The 23,797-nt window shown below is 50.1% G+C and overlaps 1 protein-coding gene across 1 annotated transcript in view; it reads right to left on the reverse strand.

Annotated features, from left to right (window-relative positions):
- LOC139268867 (serine/arginine-rich splicing factor 1B-like) overlaps positions 1–23,797 on the reverse strand; it is a 115,446-nt gene that overhangs the window by 54,685 nt on the left and 36,964 nt on the right. The window contains exon 2 of the mRNA XM_070887660.1: positions 19,829–20,078. The gene's annotated coding sequence lies outside the window, so the exon portion shown is untranslated. The remainder of the gene's footprint in view (positions 1–19,828; positions 20,079–23,797) is intronic.

A 23,797-nucleotide genomic window follows, 5' to 3' on the forward strand; every position in this document is an offset into this window, starting at 1 on the left:
AAAGGCAAATCATGTTTAACTAACTTGATTGAAATTTTTGATGAGGTAACAGAGAGGGTTGATGAGGACAATGTGGTTGATGTGGACTTCCAAAAGGTGTTTGATAAAGAGACACATAATAGGTTTGCCAGCAAAGTTGAAGCCCATGGAAAAAAAGGGACAGTGGCAGCATGGATCCGAAATTAGTTAAGTGACAGGAAACCGGGAGTAGCGGTGAACGATTGTTTTTTGGACTGGAGGGATACATTTTTGTTCCCCAAGAGTCAGTACTATGACCACTGCTTTTCTTGATATATATTAATTTCTTGAACTTGGGTGTAGAGGGCACAATTTCAAAATCTGTACATGACACAAAACTTGGAACTACAGTGAACAGTGAGGAGGATAGTGACAGACTTCAAGAGGCCATAGACAAGTTGGTAGAATGGACGGACACGTGGCAGATGAAATTTAAGGCAGAAAAATGCGAAGTGATACATTTTGGTAGGACGAATGAGGAGACACAATATAAACTAAAAGGTACAATTCTAAATGACCAGAGTGACCTGGGGGTATATGTTTCCAACATTACAACAGTGACTACACTTCAAAAAGTGCTTCATTGGCTGTAAAGTGCTTTGAGATGTCCACTGTAGAAATGCACGTCTTTCTTATCTTTGAAATCGTTGAAGGTGGCAGAGCAGATTGAGAAAGTGGTTAAAAAAAACAAACAGGACACTGGGCTTCAAAAATTGAGGCTTAAAGTACAAAAGCAAGGAGGTTATGATAAAATGTTATAAAACATTGGTTCGGCTTCAACTGGAGTATTGTGTCCAATTCTGGGCACCGTACCTTAGGAAGGATGTGAAGGCCTTAGAGAGGGTGCAGAAAAGATTTACAAGAATGGTCACAAAGATGAGGGACTTTAGTTACACAGATAGAGTGGAGAAATTGGGGTTGTTCTTGTTATGTATGAAGAAAGAGTCAGGCTGAATACTGTGAGCTCAAAGTAAAGTGTGGCCTTAGTCTTTTATTTCAGGTCTCCAGAGTGCCACTCCAACCTGTGAGGCCTCCTTAAGTACAGGTGCTCCCAAGGGATTATGAGATCACTCCAGTGGATGAGCCCTCTGGTGGCTATACAGAGTGTATACAAGTTTCCATATATAACAACACTACCCTCCTCCCCCCCAAAGTCAACAGTGCAACTATTTACAAGGTGAGTCGATCTGGGGCCTTTCTTTCCCTGGTTGATCGTCTCGGGGCAAATGCTGGTATTGGTGAATCGTCTGTTGGGCCCTCGCTGGCCTGCTGTGCAGCTGGCCTTGCTGGGCTACCTGGTGTAGTGACTCCTGCTGGGCTGCGGTGGATGATGAGTTCTGCTTCATGGTCAACTGCTATGTCATTTGCTGGTGTGTGTTGGGGGGTCAAAGAAGGTAGGGTCCAAAGTGGGTTGCTCTGGATAGTCTGTGAATCTGAGTTTGATTTGGTCCAAGTGTTTCCGGTGAATGAGTCCATTTGGAAGTTTGACCCAAAACACCCTGCTCCCCTCTTTGGCCACTTGGGACCTTGTCCATAATTCAATACAAATACAGGATCGTTGATTTCAATCTCGCGTGACACATTTGCGCTTTCATGATATTGACTTTGTTGGAGCCACCTGCTCTCTACCTGTTCATGTAGATTGGTATGAACTAACGAGAGCCTTGTCTTAAGTGTTCTTTTCATGAGCAGTTCAGCAGGTGGGATCCCAGTGAGCAAATGGGGTCTCGTGCGGTAGCTAAGCAGGACTCGGGATAGGCGAGTCTGCAGTGAGCCTTCCGTCACCTTCTTCTAGCCTTGCTTGATGGTTTGCACTGCTCTCTCTGCCTGACCATTGGATGCTGGTTTAAACGGGGCAGATGTAAAATGTTTGATCCCGTTACAGGTCATGAATTCTTTGAACTCAACACTGGTGAAACATGGCCCATTGTCACTCACCAGGACATCGGGCAGGCTGTGTGTGGCAAACATGGCCCGCATGCTTTCAGTGGTGGCAGCGGTCGTGCTTGCCGACATTATCTCACATTCAATCCATTTGGAGTACCCATCTACAACCACAAGGAACATTTTACCCAAGAACGGGCCTGCATAGTCGACATGGACCCTAGACCATAAGCTTAGTGGCACTTCCCTGGGCGCATTGCTTAGCTGCGAGCATGTGTTACATCTGTGCATGCAGGGAAAGTCCGCATCGATACCGGGCCACCTCACGTGGGATCTGGCTATCACTTTCATCATTACGATGCCTGGTTGGGTACTGTGGAGGTCACTGATGAAGGTGTCTCTGACCTTCTTGGGAACCACTACCCGATTACCCCACAGAAGGCAGTCTGCCTGTATAGACATTTCATCTTTGCGCCGCTGGAACGGCTTTATCTCTTCCTGCATTTCCACTGGGACACTGGACCGGCTCCCGTGAAGCACACAGTTTTTGACTAGGGACAATAAAGGGTCCTGGCTCGTCCAGGTTTTAATCTGTCAGGCTGTGACGGGTGATTGCTCACTCTCAAATGCTTCCATAACCACGACTAAATCTGCGGGCTGCGCTATTTCCACCCCCGTGGTGGGCAATGGCAGCCTACTGAGAGCATTGGCGCAGTTTTCTATGCCTGGCCTGTGGCGTAGTTGTATGCGGACAACGTGAGCGCCCATCTCTGGATGTGGACCGATGCATTAGTATTTATCCCCTTACTCTCGGAAAACAGGGATATAAGTTGTTTCTGGACAGTTTCCAATTCGAATTTTAGCCCAAACAGATATTGATGTATTTTCTTTACCCCATAGACACACGCTAACGCTTCTTTTTCAATCATGCTGTAGGCTCTCTCAGCCTTGGACAGACTCCTGGATGCATAAGCAACCGGTTGCAATTTCCCAAAATCATTAGCTTGTTGCAATACACACCCGACGCCATATGACGACGCATCACCTCCTTACATGGATCATACAACACAAGCAATTTGTTTGAGCATAACAGTTTTCTAGCTTTTACAAAGGCATTTTCTTGGTTTTTGCCTCATATCCATTTGTCCCCTTTACGCAGCAAAGCGTGCAGTGGTTCTAACAGTGTGCTGTCACATTCTGTGGCCTTGGTGCGTTCTCGATTGACTCACGTCTTTGAATCGATGGGCCTGATGCCATCCGCCGCGATCCTCCTCCCCAGGAACTCCACTTCAGGCGCCAGGAAAACGCACTTGGAGCGTTTTAACCTGAGCCCCACACGGTTGAGTCGACTAAGAACCTCCTCCAGGTTCTGCAGATGCTCGACTGTGTCCCGACCTGTAAACAAGATTCATCCTGGAAGACCACAGTGCATGGGACCGACTTCAGTAAGCTTTCCATGTTTCTCTGGAATATCGCCGCCGCTGATCGAATTCCAAACGGGCATCTGTTATAAATGAAGAGACCTTTGTGCGTGTTGATGCAGGTGAGGCCCTTCAATGATTACTCTAGCTCCTGTGTCATGTAGGCTGAAGTCAAATCCAGCTTCGTGAATGTCTTTCCTCCCGCCAGCATTGCAGAGGTCGCAGGCCTTTGATAGTGGGTATTGGTCCTGCAGGGAGAAACGATTGATAGTTACCTTGTAATCGCCACAGATTCTGACGGTGCCGTCTCCCTTGAGGTTTGGGACAATTGGACTGGCCCACTCGTTGAATTCGATCGGTGAGATGATGCCCTCTCTTTGCAGCCGGTCTAGCTCGATCTCTACCCTTTCTCTCATCAAATGCGGTACTGCTCTTGCCTTGTGATGAATGGGTTGCACCTCCGGAAATAGGTGGATCTGCATTTTTGCTTCTTGGAATTTCCCGATGCCTGGTTCGAACAGCGAAGGGAACTTGTTTAAGACCTGGACACATGAAGTGTCATCAGCAGGCAACAGCACTCGGACGTCGTCCCTGTTCCAGCGTATCTTTCCCAGCAAGCTCCTGCCGAGCAGCGTGGGACCATCGCCCGGTACCACCCAGAGTGGTAGCTTGTGTACCGCTCCGTCGTAGGAGACCTTTACGGTAGCACTGCCGATTACGGGAATCAGTTCCTTTGTGCAAGTTCTTAGTGAATTGGAGTTAAGACTGGCCTTGCTGCACCATAATTTTTCGAAAGTCCTTTTGCTCATGATGGATTAGCTCGTGCCCGTGTCCAGCTCCATTGTCACCGGGAGTCCATTTAGTTCAACATTTACACTTGGTGGTAAATGTGTACATCCATGTACCTCTGCCTCCTCGGTCTGAGGCTCTGGTTCGTCGTGATCTGCCGTAGATCTGTCCTCTGCAACATAGTGGTTTGCAGGATTAACAGGATTTGCAGCTCACCTGCACATACGTTGGAGATGTCCCATTGTTCCACAGCCCTTGCAAACATACCCGTTGAAGCAGCATGAATGGAAACGATGATCATCCCCGCAGCGCCAACAAGGTGTTAATGGCCTTGCATTCATCACCCTTAATGGTGGACTCTGAGACATCTGCGGAAGTGCAGCTGCAAGCACGTGTGACCTGCCCTGTACGTTACGATTTGAAAACAACATCACTTTGTTCACAGTACTTGTAGCAGCGCTTGTGTGCTGAGAGATTTGCTTAGTATTGTCACTGGTGGCAATGAACGCCTGGGCTATCGCTATGACCTTACTCAAGGTTGGGGTCTCTACAGTCAAAAGTTTGCGAAGTATGGTTTCGTGGCCAATGCCAAGTACAAAAAAGTCTCTGAGCATGTGCTCCAAATGTCCTTCAAATTCGTAATGTCCTGCAAGGCGTCTTAGCTCGGCGACATAATTCGCCACATCCTGGCCTTCAGACCTTTTGTAGGTGCAGAACCGGTACCTCACCATCAGAACGCTTTCCTTCGGGTTCAAATGCTCCTGGACCAGTGTGCACAAATTATCGCACGATTTCTCCGTGGGTTTCGCTGGAGTAAGCAGAGTTTTCATTGAGGCCATACATTGATGCTCCACAGACAGTGAGGAGAATCGCCCTTCGTTTGGCAGCGCTCTCTTCTCCATCCAGCTCGTTGGCCACGAAGTATTGGTCGAGTCGCTCCACAAAGGTTTCCAAATCATCTCCCTCCGAGAATTTCTCCAGGATGCCCACTGTTCTCTGCATCTTTGGGCTTGCTATCTGTATCTCATCGCCAGTTGTTATGTATGAAGAAAGAGTCAGACTGAATACTGTGAGCTCAAAGTAAAGTGTGACCGCAGTCTTTTATTGCAGGTCTCCAGAGTACCTCTCCAACCTTTGAGGCCTCCTTAAATACCTGTGCTCCCAAGGGATTGTGAGATCCCTTGGGACTCCAGTGGATGAGCCCTCTGGTGGCTGTACAGAGTATATACAAGTTTACATATATAACAATTCTCCTTAGAGCAGAGAAGGTTGAGAGGAGATTTGACAGAGGTGTTCAAAAGCCTGAGGGGTCTCGACAGAGTAGATAGAGAGAACCTGTTCCTGTTATGTCTTTAATACTCTTACGAATGACTCCACGAGGTCTAGTATTGTACTTGAGCTGTTGTGACTGTAGTCCCATTTATTGTAACTCCAGAGTGAGGCACAAGCATGGTGGGCAGCATTTTATACTGGGCCCTGCACACCTATGCTAGTGACCCTCAGGTCTCCCACCACAGTGCCCTCTGGTGGCACACCTTATGTGACTATACAGTTAGTATACTTGGTCTACATACATGACATCACTTCCCCCCAAGTCTTTAATCCAAATTGACTCGTACATTGACGGTGACCTGGGCTTTGCTCTTCCTGGTTGACCGTTGGAGGGTGGCTTTTAGCTTGGGTGGGTTGGTAGTGAGATTTGTTGCCAGTGGAGATCCCCGTGGTTTCTGGTTGTGAGTCCATGACTACTCCATTCTCCCCCCCGCACAGAGATTAGGCTAATGGCCCGTTATATGCAAGTTGCACTCAAGTTCATCACATGGGTTTTACATTTACATCTTGGTACATTTGTTGGGTGGATTACAGTTGCGTTTCTTATTGTGTGGTACATTTACAAGATCAGTACAGGTATATCAGTACAGGTACACAAGGACAGTCTAGTTCCAGCTCGGCCGGATGAGATCCGGGTCGTCTGGTGGCGACGCAGCGCCCCATGCTAGTGGGTCTGTGGGCGAGGTGAGTTAATTTCGCTCGAGTTGCCGGAGCTCAGGGCTCTTGCCGTTATTCCTAGTGTCGGGCAGGCCCAAAGATAGCTGATGTGTCTGTGACCTCCCTGTCCTTTTCGTTTGCACAGTGTCGCTGCTGCTCCCTGGGAAGCGGTCTGAGCAAGTGAGCGTTTCGTCCTCGTCTTGTCTAGCAGTTCGCAGGGGACTGCTGACTCGCTTTCCTTGAGGGCACCATTGTGAGCACTCTCTAGTTTAGGATCCTGGCTGGTCCAGGTCCCGTTTGGAGGAGCCGTTGTGGGTGACCCTTCGCTCTTGGGCATTGCCATAGTGGCGAGTGGATTTGTGGGCTGCGCCTTTTCCACCTGGGTGGTGGTCGACGGTAGCCGAGTGCGAGCATAGGCGCAGTTTACTGCCCCATGGCGGTTCATGCCATCAGGTGCCTGCAATGTTAAACCGATCTGAGGCAGGGCATCGCTACAAGTGCCTCTGCTCTCTGGGGATCATTTACTCTGCGGTTTGTCTACTTCTGTCAGCTGTGGGGACATGTTGTGATACATCGTTCTGATCCCTAGGACGCAGGCTACAGCATAGGGTAGCCCACTGGACCTGTATACGACCGTTAGGTGTTTGCCCGCTACATTGGCTGATTGCAATTTGCACCCGACATCGCTCAACAACATTTTGCTCGTTACAGCTGGACTTTTACATTGGTTACCAATTTCAAGCAGTTCATTCAAAAATGGCAGGTTGCTGGCCTCCTTTAAAATGGCCTTACTACTTTTACCCCAATCATCTTCCTCGCATGGAACCACGTGTCATTGCTCCATTAGCGCTGCACCTCGTGGTTTGGACGCCATCTTTTCCCTGTCCATGATGTCGACTGCTGCGATCTTTTTTCCCAGGGATTCTGCCACTGAAGCTGGGAAGGCGCCCTCGGATCCAATCTTCCTCCCCAGGAGTCCTGCCACTGAAAACGGGAAGGTGTGTTCGGGTCGTCTCGGCCAGATCATCGCCACACAGTCGTGATGAGCGGTCTGTGCCTCTGGGGCTGCGCGGATCTGCTCTCCGGTGCCTGGTCCAACTGAAGGTGGGGGCTTACTCTGCCTCTGAGCACGGGGGACGTCGATCGCTGAGGGATGACGTCTTCCCAGTTCCAATGAATCTTCCCCATCGATCTTCTTCCAAGTAGCGTTGGTCCATCACCTGAAACAATCCACAATGATAAATTTTGCACCGCGCCATCATGGGATACACTTACATCCGCACTACCAACAACTGATATCAGTTCCTTGGTGTAGGTGCGCAGCTTTGCTTGAACCGGGACCGGCTTGGGTCGTTCAGCTTGATTGTTCCATAGCCTCTCAAAGGCTTCCTGGCTCATTACTGACTGACTCGCCCTCGTGTCCACTTCCATGAAGACTGGAACACCATTCATCTCGACTTCCATTCTCACTGGAGGACAATCTGTGGTGAAGGTATATACTCCATACACTTCATCCTGGGACCGAGTTGCCTCTCTAGCCATCTCCTCGTAATCTGCGCTAGAGTCACAGCTCTTTGCACATTGCTGGAGGTGGCCCTTTGTGCTGCAGCCTTTGCACACATAGGGCCCAAGTTTCGGTCCGTGCCGACGCTAGTTTTTCGCGCCACAAAGTGCGCCTAAAAAAACCTTACCTATTATCCGGCTCCCTGCAGGTCCTCTGGAGCTGGGCGCGGCGCAGCATGAGCTGTAGGGTGCGGAGCCAGGTCCCTGCGCTGAAAACAGTGCCGGGACCTCTGCACATGCACTACAGTGGGCGCGCATGTGCAGTAGCTCCAGGAGCCCAAAACTGTGGGAGGGGCCCGAAGCACGCAGCCCCTAGCCCTGGCCGAATGGCCTTACTGGGGCTGCGTGAATAAGGCTCCTCCCACCCGACTGGACCCGACTCGACCTCTGCTTCCCCCCGCCCCCCCCCCGACCCGATCTCCGCTCCCCCCCCGACCCGACCTCCGCGCCCCCCCCCGACTCTCTCTCTTTACCCCCCGTGACTCTCCCATTCCCCCCGACCTCCACGCCCCCCCCCCGCCACTCTCCCACCCACCCCGACCTCCGCGACCCCCCCCCGACCTCCGCAAATCTTCACCCACCCCCCCCGGACTTCCGCGTCCGCGACCCCCGCCCCCCCCCCGACGCCACCTACCTGTAAATCCAGCCCGAAGTCTTGGGCCCGGCCGTTTAGCCTCCTTCTCTCCCTTCCTTCCCTCCCTTCCTCCCTCCATCCTCTCTCCCTCTCCCCCCCTCCATCCCTCCCTCCCTTCTCCCCCTCTCTCCCCCCCACCTTCTCCTCCTCTCCTTCTCCTCCTCTCCCCCTCCACCTCCCCCCTCCTCCCTCCGACCCTCCCTCCCCCCCATCTCCCCCCCCACCTCCCCCCCTACATCCCCCCCCTCATCTCCCCTCCTCCTTTCCCCCCCTCCTCCTCCCACCACCTCCGCCCCCCCACCTCACCTCCCGACCTCCACCCCACCCCTACTCCCCCTCCCACCCACCTTCTCACCCTCCCCTCGCTGTCAGAAACACAGGGCCCAAGTTTCGAGCCGCGCCTAGAACGGCGCAGTCCCGACCTGGATGCCCGTTTCTCGCGCCACAAAGTGCGCCAAAAAAAAAATTCCAAATTCTCCAGCTCCCTGCAGGTCATTTGCAGCTCGGCGCAGTGCAGCACGAGCTGCAGGGTGCAGAGCCAGGTCCCTGTGCTGAAAACAGTGCCGGGACCTCTGCACATGCGCGCTACAGTGGGCGCACATGTGCAGTAGCTCCAGGCGCTCAAAACTGTGTGGGAGGGGCCGAAGCACGCAGCCCCTAGCCCTGGCCGAATGGCCTCACTGGGGCTGCGTGCATAAGGCTCCTCCCACGCCCAGCTCCTGCTTCCTCCCGACCCGACTCAACTCCCGCTTCCCGCCTCCCGCCTCTGGACTGGACCCGACTCCCGCTGCCCCCCCACCCCCGGACTGGACCCGACCCCCCGGACTGGACCGACCCGACTCCCGCTTCCCGCCCCGCCCCCCCCCCCCCCCAGACCCGACTCCTGCTTCCCCCCCCCCCCCGCCCCCGGACTGGACCCGACACCAACACCAACCCGACTCCCGCTTCCCCCTTCCCGCCCCCTGACTCCGGACCGGACCAGACACCAACACAGACCCCGACTCCCACTTCCCCCCGCCCCCCCCGACTGGACCCGACCTGACCGCCCTCTCCCTCCCTCCCCCCCGACCCGAACCGAACCCCCTCCCACCACCCCCCCGACCCGCGCTCCCCCCGACCCGATCCAACGCCACCTACCTGTAAATATGTTGCTGGGGACGGTCCCTGCCCGAAGCCTTGGGCCCGGCCCGTTCAGCCTCCCTCCCCCTTCTCCTTTCCCCCCCCCCATCTCCTTTCCCCCCCCATCTCCTTTCCCCCCATCTCCTTCCCCCCACCCCCATCTCCTTTCCCCCCCATCTCCTTTCCCCCCACCCCCATCCCCCATCTCCTTACCCCCCATCTCCTTTCCCCCCCACCATCTCGTTTCCCCCCCATCTCCTTTCCCCCCATCTCCTTCCCCCTTCTCCCCTCCCCCTCCCCCTTCTCCCCCTCCCCCCTCCCCTTCTCCCCCTCAGGTCTCCCACCCCAGTGCCCTCTGGTGGCACACCTTATGTGACTATACAGTTAGTATACATGGTCTACATACATGACAGTTCCCATTGGCAAAAGGGTCAAGAACCAGAGGACACAGATTTAAGATGATTGGCAGAAGTACCAAAGGCTACATGTGGAAAAACCTTTTTTACGCAGCGAGTATGATCTGGAATGCATTGCCTGAAAGGGTGGTGGAGGTAGATTCAATCCGCTACGAAAAACTGGACAGACCACCCAGCATTGACCTCAGCACCAGCTATGGACACAACAATGGCACACCCAGCCCAATTGACCCTGCAAAGTCCTTCTCACAAACAAAATTGGGAGAGCTGTCCCACAGCCGAGTCAAGCAACAGCCTGACATAGTCATACTTACAGAATCATACATTTCAGCCAATTTCTCAGACTCCTCCATCACCATCCCTGGATATGTCTTGTCCCACCGGATGGCCAGACCCATCAGGGGTGGTGGCACAGTCGGAAGGGAGTGACCTTGGGAGTCCTCAACATTGACTCTGGATCCCATGAAGTATCATGGCTTCAGGGCAAGCATGGGCAAGGAAACCTCCTGCTGATTACCACCTACTGCCCTCCCTCAGGTGATGAATCAGTACTCCTCCATGTTGAACACCACTTGGAAGAAGCACTGAGAGTAGTAAGGGTACAGAATGTACTTTGGGTGGGGGACTTCAATGTCCACCATCAAGAGTTGGCTCGGTAGCACCACTACTGACCGAGCTGGCCAAGTCCTGAAGAACATAGCTGCTAGAATGGGCCTGCAGCAGGTGGTGAGAGAGCCAACATGAGGGAAAAACCTACTTGATCTCGTCCTCATCAATCTACCTGTCGCAGATGTATTTGTCCATGACAGTACTGGTAGCAACACAGTCATTGTGGAGATGAAGTCCCATCTTCACACTGAGGACACCTTCCATCGTGTTGTATGGCACTACCACCGTGCTAGATTTAGAACAGATCTAGCAAATCAAAACTGCCATGAGGCACTGTGGGCTATCAGCAACAGCAGAATTGTATTCAACCACAATCTGTAACCTCATGGCCCAGTATATCCCTCACTCTACCATTACCATCAAGCCAGGGGACAAACGCTGGTTCAATGATGAGTGTAGAAGAGCATGCCAGGAGCAGCACCAGGCATACCTGAAAATGAGGTGCCAACCTGGGGAAGCTGCAACACAGGACTACATGCATGCTAAAAAATGGAAGCAGCATGCTATACACAAGGCTAAGCGATCCCACAACCAACGGAACAGATTAAAGCTCTGTAGTCCTGCCATATCCAGTCGTGAATGGTGGTGGACCATTAAACAACTAACTGGTGGAGGAAGCGCCATGTATATCTCCATCTTCAATGGTGGCGGAGCCCAGCACATGAGTGCAAAAGACAAGGCTGAAGCATTTACCACCATCTTCAGCCAGAAGTGCTCAGTGGGTGATCCATATCAGCCTCTTCCTGAGATCCCCACCTCATCACAGAAGCCAATCTTCAGCCAATTCGATTCACTCCACGTGATATCAAGAAACGGTTGAGCACACTGGATACAGCAAAGGCTATGGACCCGGACACCACATCTTGATTGTGTACTGAAGACTTGTGCTCCAGAACTAGCCACACCTCTAGTCAAGCTGTTCCAATATAGTTACAACACTCGCATCTATCCGGCAATGTGGAAAACTGCCCAGGTATGTCCTGTCCAAAAAAAGCAGGACAAATCTAATCCAGCCAATTACCGCCACATCAGTCCACTTTCAATCATCAGCAAAGTGATAGAAGGTGTCGTCAACAGTGCTATCAAGCGGCACTTACTCACCAATAACCTGCTCACCGATGCCCAGTTTGGGTTCGGCTCCAGACCTCATTACAGCCTTGGTCCAAACATGGATAAAAGAGCTGAATTAAGAGGTAAGGTGAGAGTGACTGCCCTCGACATCAAGGCAGCATTTGACCAAATGTAGCATCAAGGAGCCCTGGTTAAATTGAAGTCAATGGAAATCAGGGGGAAAACTTTCCACTGGCTGGAGTCATACCTAGCACAAAGAAAGATGGTTGTGGTGATTGGAGGTCAATCACCACAGCCCTATGACATCGCTGCAGGTTCCTCAGGGCAGTGTCCTAGGCCCAATAATCTTCAGCTGCTTCATCAATGAACTTCCCTCCATCATAAGGTCAGAAGTGGGGATGTTCGCTGATGATTGCACAGTGTTCAGTGCCATTCACAACTCCTCAGATAATGGAGTAGTCCATGCCCGCATGCAGGAAGACCTGGACAACATTCAGGCTTGGGTTGTTGATAAATGGCAAGTAACATTCGCACCACGCAAGTACCAAGCAATAACTATCTCCAACAAGCAAGTGTCTAACTACCGCCCCTTGATATTCAACGGCATTACAATCGCCAAATCCTCTACCAACAACATCCTGGGGGTCACAATTGTCCAGAAACTTAACTGGACCAGCCACATAAATACTGTGGCAAGAAGAGCAGGTCAGAGGCTGGGTATTCTGAGGTGAGTGTTTCACCTCCTGACACTCCAAAGCCTTTCCACCATCTACAAGGCACAAGTCAGGAGTGTGATGGAATAATCTTCATTTGCCTGGATGAGTGCAGTTCCAACAATACTCAAGAAGCTCGACACCATCCAGGACAAAGCAATCCACTTTATTGGTACCCCATCCACCATGTTAAACATTCATTCCCTCCATCACCGATGTACCGTGGCTGCAATGTATACCATCTGCAAGGTGCCCTGCAGCAACTTGCCACGGCTTCTTCGGCAGCACCTCCCAAACCCGCGACCACTACCACCTAGAGGGATAAGGGCAGCAAGCACATGGGAACACCACCACCTCCATGTTCCCCTCAAAGTCACATACCATCCTGACTTGGAAGTATATCGCCGCCATTCCTTCATTGTCTCTGGGTCAAAATCCTGGATCTCCCTCCCTAACAGCACTGTGGGAGTACCTTCACCACACGGACTGCAGCGGTTCAAGAAGGCGACGTACCACCATCTTCTCAAGGGAAATTAGGAATGAGCAATAAGTGTTAGCCTTGCCAGCAACACCCACATTCCATGAATGAATAAAAAAAAAATTGTGGCTTTCAAAAGGGATTTGGACAAGTATCTGAAGTGAAAAAAGTTGCACTGCTAAAGAGAAAGGGCTGGGGAGTGGGTCTGACTGAAGTGCTCTTGTAGAGAGCAGGCATCGGCTCGACGGGCAAAAAGGCCTCCTTCTGTGCTGTGACCATTCTATGATTCTATGACTACGTTAAAGGCACTATATAAATGCTATTGTTATTATTGTTTAATCTTACGTCTCCAAGTCATTTTATTTAATCAATACTTAGTACTCATGCTATTAAAAAAATTAACAAAAATCCAAAGAAACAAATGGCTGGATTTTAGGTTTTTCTGTTTTCGGGGTGAAAACGGAGGTGGGGTGGGAAAGTTACCGGCCAGGAATAGTTTGAGCTTTGGTAAGGAAGTTTCGGCATCTGGACCCTGCATCAGGCGGCGCAACTCGAAGGGAGGCATTGTACACTCTTTGTGGCACAAAAATAGGAAACTCGCGAACTAAAGTGTTGGGCCGTGTACACTCAGAGAGACCTGGGGGCGGGGGCGGGGGCGAGGGGGAGTGGCCTTAAAAAAACTCACAAAATCATTCCCAAAACATTGCCACCACAACACAAATCGTTGAAAAAATTAAAAGAATAAACACTTGCACTTACCTTTAGAGTACGTTACCTTCCTCACTGCCATTGGCATGGCTGGACCGCACTGATTTCCCAGGCGGTCATTGTGGGCATATTTCCAGGTGGACGGATCGGGCAAAAGGCCAATGTACTGCCGGTGTTGCAACGAGAGGCATTGTACACCTGGCGCAGTGGGCGGTGCTGTCGCGTGCCGGCGCAAAAACGGACCGGAGGATCACAAAGGGGCGCAGGAGGCCTGAATGCTGCCTTTCGCTCTACTTCGAGGCAAAACCTGGAGTGCAAAGGACCGGAAAGTCCAGCCCAAAAACTCTACTGGAGAACTGTAGGTGCCTATGGGATCATACCCCAGCATGAATCACTGCTGTCAAGAGAGGAGTGATAAGGAGCAATTGGAACAAATAAACCTATTAATATTACAACTGAATTTTATCAGCAGGTGAAATGAGTATAATTAGAATCAACATTTAAGGGATTCACTGGTTCTACTACCAGAAAATTATTATGACGGAAATTTATGATGGACTGAAATTAGGATAGTTGAATAGGTGATGTGTGAATTCAATGTATTGATGGTGTGATTATATGCACTGTTCATCATCATAGGCAGTCCCTCGAAATTGAGGAAGACTTGCTTCCACTTTAAAAGTGAGTTCTCAGGTGACTGTACTGTCCAATATGTTATGTATTTAACCCTTTGCAACCTGCATGACATCTGACCATCAGAGGGCCACCGGTTGGAGGCCCAAGGGATCCCAGCATCCCTTGGGAGCACAGTATATAAGCAGGCCACCCACGAGGTACCTGCATTCTGGAATCTTATTAAAGGAGCTAAGGTCACAGTTGCTCATGTACACAGTACTCAGTTTCACCCTTTATTATGAGTGTATCAATTGGCGACGAGGTAACGAACAACCACGCGAAAATGCAAAGAACAGTCGGGATCCTGGAGAAGTTCTCAGAAGGGGACGATTAGGAAGCCTTCGTGGAGAGACTCAACCAATACTTCGTGGCCAATGAGCTGGAAGGGGACGAGAATGCTACCAAACGAAGGGTGATCCTCCTAGCTGTCTGTGGGGCAACAACCTATGGCCTCATGAAGAATCTCCTGGCCCCGGCAAAACCAACAGAGAAATCCTATGAAGAATTGTGTACGCTGGTCCGGGAGCACCTAAATCCTAAGGAAAGCGTTTTGATGGCAAGATATCGGTTCTACACGTTTCAACAATTGGAGGGCCAGGAAGTGGCGAGCTATGTTGCCAAATTAAGGCGCCTCGCAGGACATCGTGAGTTTGAGGGATTCCTAGAACAAATGCTCAGAGACTTTTTTGTACTGGGCATTGGACATGAGACAATCCTTCGCAAACTGTTGACTGTAGAAATCCCGAATCTAAGTAAAGCCATAACGATAGCCCAGGCATTTATGTCCACTAGCGACAACACCAAACAGATTTCACAGAATAAAGAAGTTTCGGCCAGTACTGTGCATAAAGTAACATCGGTCTCGAGCAGAAATGTACAGGGCAGAACATACACAGCGGCTGCTGTGGCCCGACCTCAATTGACCCAGAGTCCGCCATCAATTGTTAATGTGAGGCAGTTAACACCTGTAGGCGCTGCAGAGGTGATCATTGGTCCCATCAATGCCGCTTTAAGCACTACGCGTGCAATGGTTGCAGAACAATGGGATACCTCCAACGAATGTGCAGGCGAGCTGCAAACCCTGCAAACCACCACGTTGCAGAGGAAGATCGATCTACTGTGGATCAGGCTGAATTGGAGACTCGTACTGAGGAGGCAGAAGTGTACGGGGTACACACATTCACTACAAAATGTCCACCAATAATGTTGAAAGTTGAACTGAACGGTATTCCAGTATCTATGGAGCTGGACACGGGGGCAAGTCAATCCATAATGAGTAAAAAGGCCTTCGACAGGCTGTGGGGCAAAAAGGCACACAGGCCCAAGCTCAGCCCCATTCACACCAAACTAAGGACTTACACCAAGGAACTAATCCCTGTAATTGGCAGTGCAGAAGTCAAAGTCTCCTGTGATGGAGCAATACACGAACTCCCGCTGTGGATTGTACCAGGGGATGGCCCCACGTTGTTGGGCAGAAGCTGGCTGGGAAAAATCCGCTGGTACTGGGATGACATCTGAGCGCTTTCATCCGTCGACAATGCCTCATGTACCCAGGTTCTGAGCAAGTTCCCATCGCTGCTCGAGCCAGGCATCAGAAGCTTCTCGGGGTGAAAGTGCAGATCCATTTGATTCCCGGTACGCGACCCATCCACCACAAGGTTAGGGTGGTACCGTACGTGATGCGCAAAAAAGTGGAAATTGAGCTGGACAGGCTGCAACGTGGAGGCATCATCGCGCCGGTGGAATTCAACGACTGGGCCAGTCCCATTGTCCCGGTACTTAAGGAGGACGTTATGGTTATAATTTGTGGGGACTATAAAGTAACAATTAACCATTTTTCACTGCAGGACCAGTACCCGCTACCCAAGGCAGACGACCCATTTGCGACCCTGGCTGGAAAGAAGACGTTCACCAAGCTAGACCTGACCTCAGCCTACATGACGCAGGAGCTGGAGGAGTCTTCGAAAGGCCTCACCTGTATCAACACGCCGAAGGTCTGTTCATCTATAACAGGTGCCCCTTCGGGATTCGGCCGGCCGTGGCAATCTTCCAACGGAACATGGAGAGCCTGCTAAAGTCGGTTCCTTGCACAGGGGTCTTCCAGGATGAGATATTGGTTACAGGTCAGGACACCATGGAACACTTGAAGAGGTTCTTAGTCGATTGGATCGCATGGGGCTCAGGTTGAAACGCTCGAAGTGTGTTTTCCTGGCACAGGACGTCGAGTTCTTGGGAAGGAGAATCGCAGCAGACGGCATCAGACCCACTGACGCCAAGACGGAGGCCATCAAGAACGCGCCACGACCATAGAACATGACGGAGCTGCGGTCGTCCCTGGGACTCCTTAACTATTTTGGTAATTTCCTACCTGGGTTAAGCACCCTGCTAGAACCCCTACATGTGCTACTGCGCAAGGGAGACGACTGGGTATGGGGGAATTCACAAGAGGCTGCCATTAAGAAAGCCAGAAATCTGTTGTGTTCTAACAAAATGCTTGTTCTGTACAACCCTTGTAAACGATTAGTGCTAGCTTGCGATGCGTCGTCATACGGGGTCGGGTGCGTGTTACAACAGGCTAATGAATCGGGGATTTTGCAACCAGGAGTTTGTCCAAGTCCGAAAGGGCCTACAGCATGGTTGAAAAAGAAGCTCTGCCGTGCGTCTACGGGGTAAAAATGTGTAAGTACTCATTTGGCCTCAAGTTTGAGCTTGAAACTGACCACAAGCTGCTCATATCGCTGTTCTCTGAGAGCAAAGGGATTAATAACAATGCCTCTGCCTGCATCCAAAGATGGGCGGTCACGCTGTTGGCATACAACTATGTAATCCGCCACAGACCGGGCACAGAGAACTGCGCAGATGCTCTCAGTCGGCTGCCATTGCCTACCACCGGGGTGGAAATGGCACAGCCAGCGGACTTGCCCATGGTCATGGAGGCATTCGAGAACGAGAAGTCCCCCGTTACGGCCCGCCAGATCAAGATCTGGACCAGCCAGGATCCTTTACTGTCCTTGGTAAAAAACTGTGTCCTCCATGGGAGCTGGTCTGGTGTTAGCAGTGGAGATGCAGGAGGCAATTAAACCGTTCTACAGACGCAAAGACGAGTTGTCCCTGCAGGCGGACTGTCTATTGTGGGGCAATCGTGTGGTCTTACTCAAGAAAGGCAGAGACACATTCATATGTGAACTGCACAGCACCCACCCAGGCATCATAATGATGAAAGCCATAGCCAGATCCCACGTGTGGTGGCCCGGCATCAACTCAGATTTAGAGTCATGCGTGCGCCAGTGCAACACTTGCTCTCAGCTGAGCAATGCACCCAGAGAGGCATGACCGCTAAGTTTGTGGTCCTGGCCCTCAAAACCGTGGTCGAGAATCCATGTAGACTATGTGAGCCCATTTCTAGGCAAAATGTTTTTGGTTGTCGTGGATGCTTACTCAAAATTGATTGAATGTGCAATAATGTCTGTAAGCACGCCCACAGCCACCATTGAAAGCCTACGAGCCATATTTGCCACGCACGGCTTGCCTGATGTTCTAGTCAGCGACAATGGGCCATGCTTCACCAGTGCTGAATTCAATGACATCATGACCCGCAATGGGATCAAACACGTCACATCTGCCCCGTTCAAGCCCGCATCCAACGGCCAGGCAGAAGGGGCTTGAAGCGTGTGTTGGAATGCTCCCTGCAGACCCGGTTGTCCCGAGTGCTACTCAGCTACCGCACCTGACCCCACTCACTCACCAGGGATCCCCCAGCCGAGCTGCTCCTGAAAAGCGCGCTTAAAACAAGGCTCTCTCTCGTCCACCTTGATCTCCATGATCATGTGGAGGGCAAGCGGCATCAACAAAGTGTGTACCATGACCGCGCAAATTTGTCACGCGATATTGTGATTAATGATCCTGTGTTTGTGCTCAATTATGGACATGGTCCCAAATGGCTTGCTGGCACGGACACAGCCAAAGAGGGGAGTAGGGTGCTTCAGGTCAAATTGGCCAATGGACAAACATACAGAAAACATTTGGATCAAATCAAACTGTGGTTCACCAACAGCTACGAACAACCTGAAGAGGACACCACCAACTTTGACCCTCCAACACACACACAAGTGGCAACTGACATCATGGTTGACCATGAAACCGAATTCACCATCCCCAGCAGCCCGGCAAGGCCAGCTGCCCAACACCCCAGTGAAGAACTGACCAACTCATCCACACCCGCATTTGTAACGAGACAATTGACAAGGGAGTGTAAAGCCCCAGATCGTCTCACTTTGTAAATAAGTGTACTGTTGACTTCACGGGGGAGTGATGTTACGTATTTAACCCTTTGTAACCTGCATGTAGCCACCAGAGGGCCCACCTGTTGGAGTCCCAAGGAATGCCAGCATCCCTTGGGAGCACAATATATAAGCAGGTCACCCACGAGATACCTGCACTCTGGAATCTTATTAAAGGAACTAAGGTCACACTTTCTCATTGTGCACAGTACTCAGTTTCACCCTTTATTATGAGTGTATCACAATGCAGGAATTACAGTCTCTGTAACAGGTGGGGCAGACAGTGGTTGAAGGAAAGGGTGGGTGGGGAGTCTGGTTTGCCGCACGCTCCTTCCGCTATCTGCGCTTGATTTCTGCATGCTCTTGGCGACGAAACTGGAGGTGCTCAACGCCCTCCCGGATGCTCTTCCTCCACTTTGGGCGGTCTTGGGCCAGGAATGCCCAGGTGCCGGTGGAGATGATGCACTTTATCAAGGAGGCTTTGAGGATGTCCTTGAAATGTTTCCTCTGCCCACCTGGGGCTCGCTTGCCGTGTAGGAGTTCAGAGTAGAGCGCTTGCTTAGGGAGTCTCGTGTCGAGCATGCAGACGATGTGGCCTGCTCATCGGAGCTGGTCGAGTGTGGTCAGTGCTTTGATGCTGGGGATGTTGGCTGCTAGAAGTGTATGGGTGACTTGCGTTGAGTGTGAATGTGTGCGAGAGAGAGAGACTTTAAGTGCTATGTATGAGTGAAGGAGTGAATGACTCAGTAGGTGACCTACTGTGAGTGTTAGCATTGGCATGAGAGAGTGTCTTTGGGTAGTTCGGTGGGTAAATAACAGCGTGGTGATGCTGTGAATTATTAGATTTGGGTGACGGATTGATGATTTAGGTTTTGTGCAGGTGGGGCAGGTATGATTTATTTTAGGGAAGTATAAAGTTTCTGGCATTTGTCCAAGGGTAGGCTTCAGTTCAATTTATTCTGATACATATTCATGCTATGTATGGTTAAAGGTATCAGCTCATGAATGTTAATCAGTACGTTCACTGCAGTAAAAAGATTTGTAAAGAATAAATTGTAATCTTGGAAAAACACCAGGGTCTAGAAATTGCCAGTCCGGCAAGGACTGAGTGCAGGGAACAATTCCTGTGCTGGAACAGGTAGGCCTCAGGCACACCCGATATTGGGTCTGGAAATTCATTTATATGAGACCAGTGAATTTCAGATGCCAGCTGGCATGCCCAGGTAACTCGTTGATGAAGAGAATTTCAATTTGGGCTGCTGCATCGCCAGCAGTGGCACTCAGGTCGGTCCTGAGGGGGGATTGGAAGGGGGACGGCAATGGTCTTCGGCATTGCAGTGGACATTGCATTTTTGCTTCTCTCTGCTCTGCGTTCAGGCAAGTATTTTTTTTTAAACGTACCTTTTTGGTGGCAGCTGCTAGAAATCCCTCTAAAGACCGCTGGTTAGGCCGCTGTAGATGTTTTCCTGGTCCCTTTGTTGTATAGGGACAAATGAGTTCACAGTCAGGCTTGGTTGTGATGCATTCCACAGTTGAACAGACTGCTGAGATTCATTGTTCACACTCACATGTGATGAATGATTATCTGAGTTCTTGAGCTTGTGGAATCATATTCAGTATGAGTCATCACCTTCAGGTGAGGAGTGAGTAACTAGAAAAACAGAAAAAGTGCTGATTATGAAACTTTCAACAAAATTAGCGTGCAAAAGCAAAATACTGCAGATGCTGGTAATCTGAAATAAAAACAGAAAATGCTGGAAATACTCAGCAGGTCAGGCAGCATCTATGGAGAGAGAAACAAAGTTAATGTTTCAGGTCGATGACCTTTCGCCAGAACTGGAAAAAGTTAGAGATGTAACAGGTTTTTAAGAAAGTGTAGGGGCAAGGAAAGGGGGAGGGGAGGAAAGAACAAAAGAGGAGGTATGTGATAGGGTGCAAGGCAGAAGAGATTAAGAAACAAAAGATGAGTCTAGATAGGGTGTAAATGGAGATGGCAGAATCATCAACAGCTGTCATGGGGAAGAGAGAAAAAAAGAGAAAAAAAATAGGGGCAGGGGTTGCGGTCTGAAATTGTTGAACTTTTGTTGAGTCCGGAAGGCTGTACAGTGCCTAATCGAAAGGTGAGGTGCTGTTCCTCGAGCTTGTGTTGAGCTTCATTGGAATAGTGTCAGAGGCCGAGGACGGAGAGGTCAGAGTGGGAGTGGAGTGGAGAATTAAAGTAACAAGCAACCGGAAGCTCGGGATCACGCTTACGGACTGAATGGAGGTGTTCTACAAAGCAGTCACCCAATCTACATTTGCTCTCCCCGGTGTAGAGGAGCGTGAGCAGCGAATACAGAATACTAAATTGAAAGCAGTACAAGTAAATCGCTGTTTCACCTGGAAGGAGTGTTTGGGGCCCTGGACAATAGGAAGGGAGGAGGTAAAAGGGCAGGTGTTGCATCTCCTGCGCTTGCACAGGAAGGTGCCGTGGGAAGGGGAGGAGGTGATTGAGGAGTGAACCACAGGATGTCATGGAGGGAGCAGTCCCTTCAGAATGCTGAAAGAGGAGGGGAGGGGAAGATGTGTTTGGTGGTGGGAACACGCTGGAGTTGGCGGAAATGGTGGAGGATGATCCGTTGAACGGGAGGCTGGTGGGGTGAAAGGTGAGGACAAGGGGAACCTATCGTGGTTCTGGGAGGGAGGGGAAGGGGCGAGGGCAGAATTGCGGGAAATAGAACAGACACGCTCGAGGGCCCTGTCAACCACGGTAGAGGGGAATCCTCGGTTGAGGAAAAAGAAAGATATATCGAAAGCACTAGTATGGAAGGTGGCATCGTCAGAACAGATGCGACGGAGAAACTGTGAGAACGGAATGGAGTCCTTACAGGAAGTGTGGTGGGAGGAAGTGTAGTCCAGGTAGCTATGGAAGTCAGTGGATGTTTGTCAATAGCTTATCCCCAGAAATGGAGACGGAGAAGTCGAGGAAGGGAAGGGAAGAGTCGGACATGGACCATGTGAAGGTAAGGGAAGGGTGCAAATTAGGGTGCAATTCTCCAACTGCTGGTACATGCAAGTAGTACAGTAACACTGCCTGTGGTAATGATATTCTGCTGGCAGTAGTAGTCGTTAAAATGCACTCCCAATAGCTGCTTGATTTTTCTCCTTTTATGCAGCGGTGGAGAACAGACTGCCACCTATACCAACCAGTCTTCCAATTTTGCCCTTTGTTGGTGAGGCCCATCAAAGATGGCCTTCTCAAAAATATGTACAGTTCTAGGAACAGGAGGGACAGCCTAGTCTTGGAGGGATACAAAGTACAAACTAAGTTGATAAATGGCTTTGGTCATTTGTGCCATGGATACCATGGATACAAGGGATGTTTACGTAGGTGGCTTCGGGCTGATCTTACTGAGATACTCAAGATCCTAAAGGACATAGAGGAACTGCATCCCACAGTGATGTTTAATATTAACACAAGCTGCAGGTCAAGGAAGACATGGATTCATGTTTAGATTAGATGATTGCACAGTCCGAGATACAAGTTCTTCATTCATAGGGTGGTGAATATGTGGAATGTCCTACTTAGAGAGTCTATGCAAGCATAGAGTCATAGAATTGTTACAGCACGGAAAAAGGCCATTCGGCCTGTCGAGTCCGTGACGACTCTCTGCAAGGGCACCTCAGCTAGTCCACTCCCCCGACCTTTCCCTGTAGCCCTGCATTTTTTTCTTTCAAGTACTTATCCAACTCCCTTTTGAAAGCTATGATTGAGTCTGCCTCCACCACCCTTTCATAGAAATTTACAGCACAGAAAGAGGCCATTCGGCCCATCATGTCCGTGCCGGCTGACAGAGCTATCCAGCCTAATCCCACTTTCCAGCTCTTGGTCCGTAGCCTTGTAGGTTACGGCACTCCAAGTGCATATCCAAGTACTTTCTAAATGTGGCGAGGGTTCCTGCCTCTACCACCCTTTCAGGCAGTGAGTTCTAGACCCCACCACTCTCTGGGTGAAAATGTTTCCCCTCAATTTCCCTGTAAAGCTCCTACCAATCACTTTAAATCTATGCCCTCTGGTTGTTGACCCCTCTGCTAAGGGATTCATGTTTAGAATAGAATAGGTCCTTCCTATCCACTCTATCAAGACCCCTCATAATTTTATACACCTCAATTAGGTCTCCCCTCAGCCTCCTCTGTTCCAAAGAAAACAATCCCAGCCTGTACAATCTTTCCTCATGGCTAAAATTCTCCAGTCCAGACAACATTTTCGTAAATCGCTTCTGTACCCTCTCTAGTGCAATCACATCTTTCCTCTAATATGGTGACTAGAACTGCATGCAGTACTCTAGCTGTGGCCTACCTAGTATTTTATACAGTTCAAGTATAATCTTCCTGCTCTTATATTCTATGCCTAGGCTAATAAAGGCATTTATCCCGTATGCCTTCTTAACCACCTTATCGACCTGTCCTGCTACCTTCAAGGATCTGTGGACATGCACTCCAAGGCCCCTCTGTTCCTCTACACTTCTCACTATGCTAACATTTATTGTGTATTCCTTTGCCTTGTTAGCTCTCCCCAAATGCATTACCTCACACTTCTCCGGATTGAATTACATTTGCCACTGTTCTGCCCACCTGACCAGTCTACTGATATCTTCCTGCAATCTGCAACTTTCTTCTTCATTATCAACCACACAGCCAATTTTTGTATCATCTGCAAACTTCTTAATCATACCCCGTACATTCAAGTCTAAATCATTGATATATACCACAAAACGCAAGGGACCTAGTACTGAGCCCGGCGGAACCCCACGAGAAACAGCCTTTCAGGCACAAAAACACCCATCAACCTTTGCTTCCTGCCTCTGAGACAGTTTTGGACCCAACTTGCCACTTTGCCTTGGATCCCATGGGCTTTTACTTTCGTGACCAGTCTGCCATGTGGGACCTTATCAAAAGCCTTGCTAAAATCTATATACACTATATAAAACGCATAATCCTCAACGAACCTCGTTACCTCCTCAAAAAATTCAATCAAGTTAGTCAGACACGACCTTCCCTTAACAAATCCATGCTGACTGTCCTTGATTAATCCATGTCTTTCTAAATGAAGATTTATTCTGTCTCCCAGAATTTTTTCCAATAATTTTCCCACCCCTGAGGTTAGGCTGACTGGCCTGTAATTACTTGGTCTATCCCTTTTTCCCTTTTTAAACAATGGTACAACATTAGCAGTCCTCTAGTCCTCCTGCACCACACCTGTAGCCAGAGAGGATTGGAAATGATGGTCAGAGCCTCTGCTATTTCCTTTCTTGCTTCTTTTAACAGCTGGAGATACATTTCATCCAAGCCTGGGGATTTATCCACTTTCAAAGATGCTAAACCCCTTAA

This window comes from Pristiophorus japonicus, chromosome 8 (assembly GCF_044704955.1).
Source record: "Pristiophorus japonicus isolate sPriJap1 chromosome 8, sPriJap1.hap1, whole genome shotgun sequence".
NCBI classification, from domain to species: domain Eukaryota; kingdom Metazoa; phylum Chordata; class Chondrichthyes; family Pristiophoridae; genus Pristiophorus; species Pristiophorus japonicus.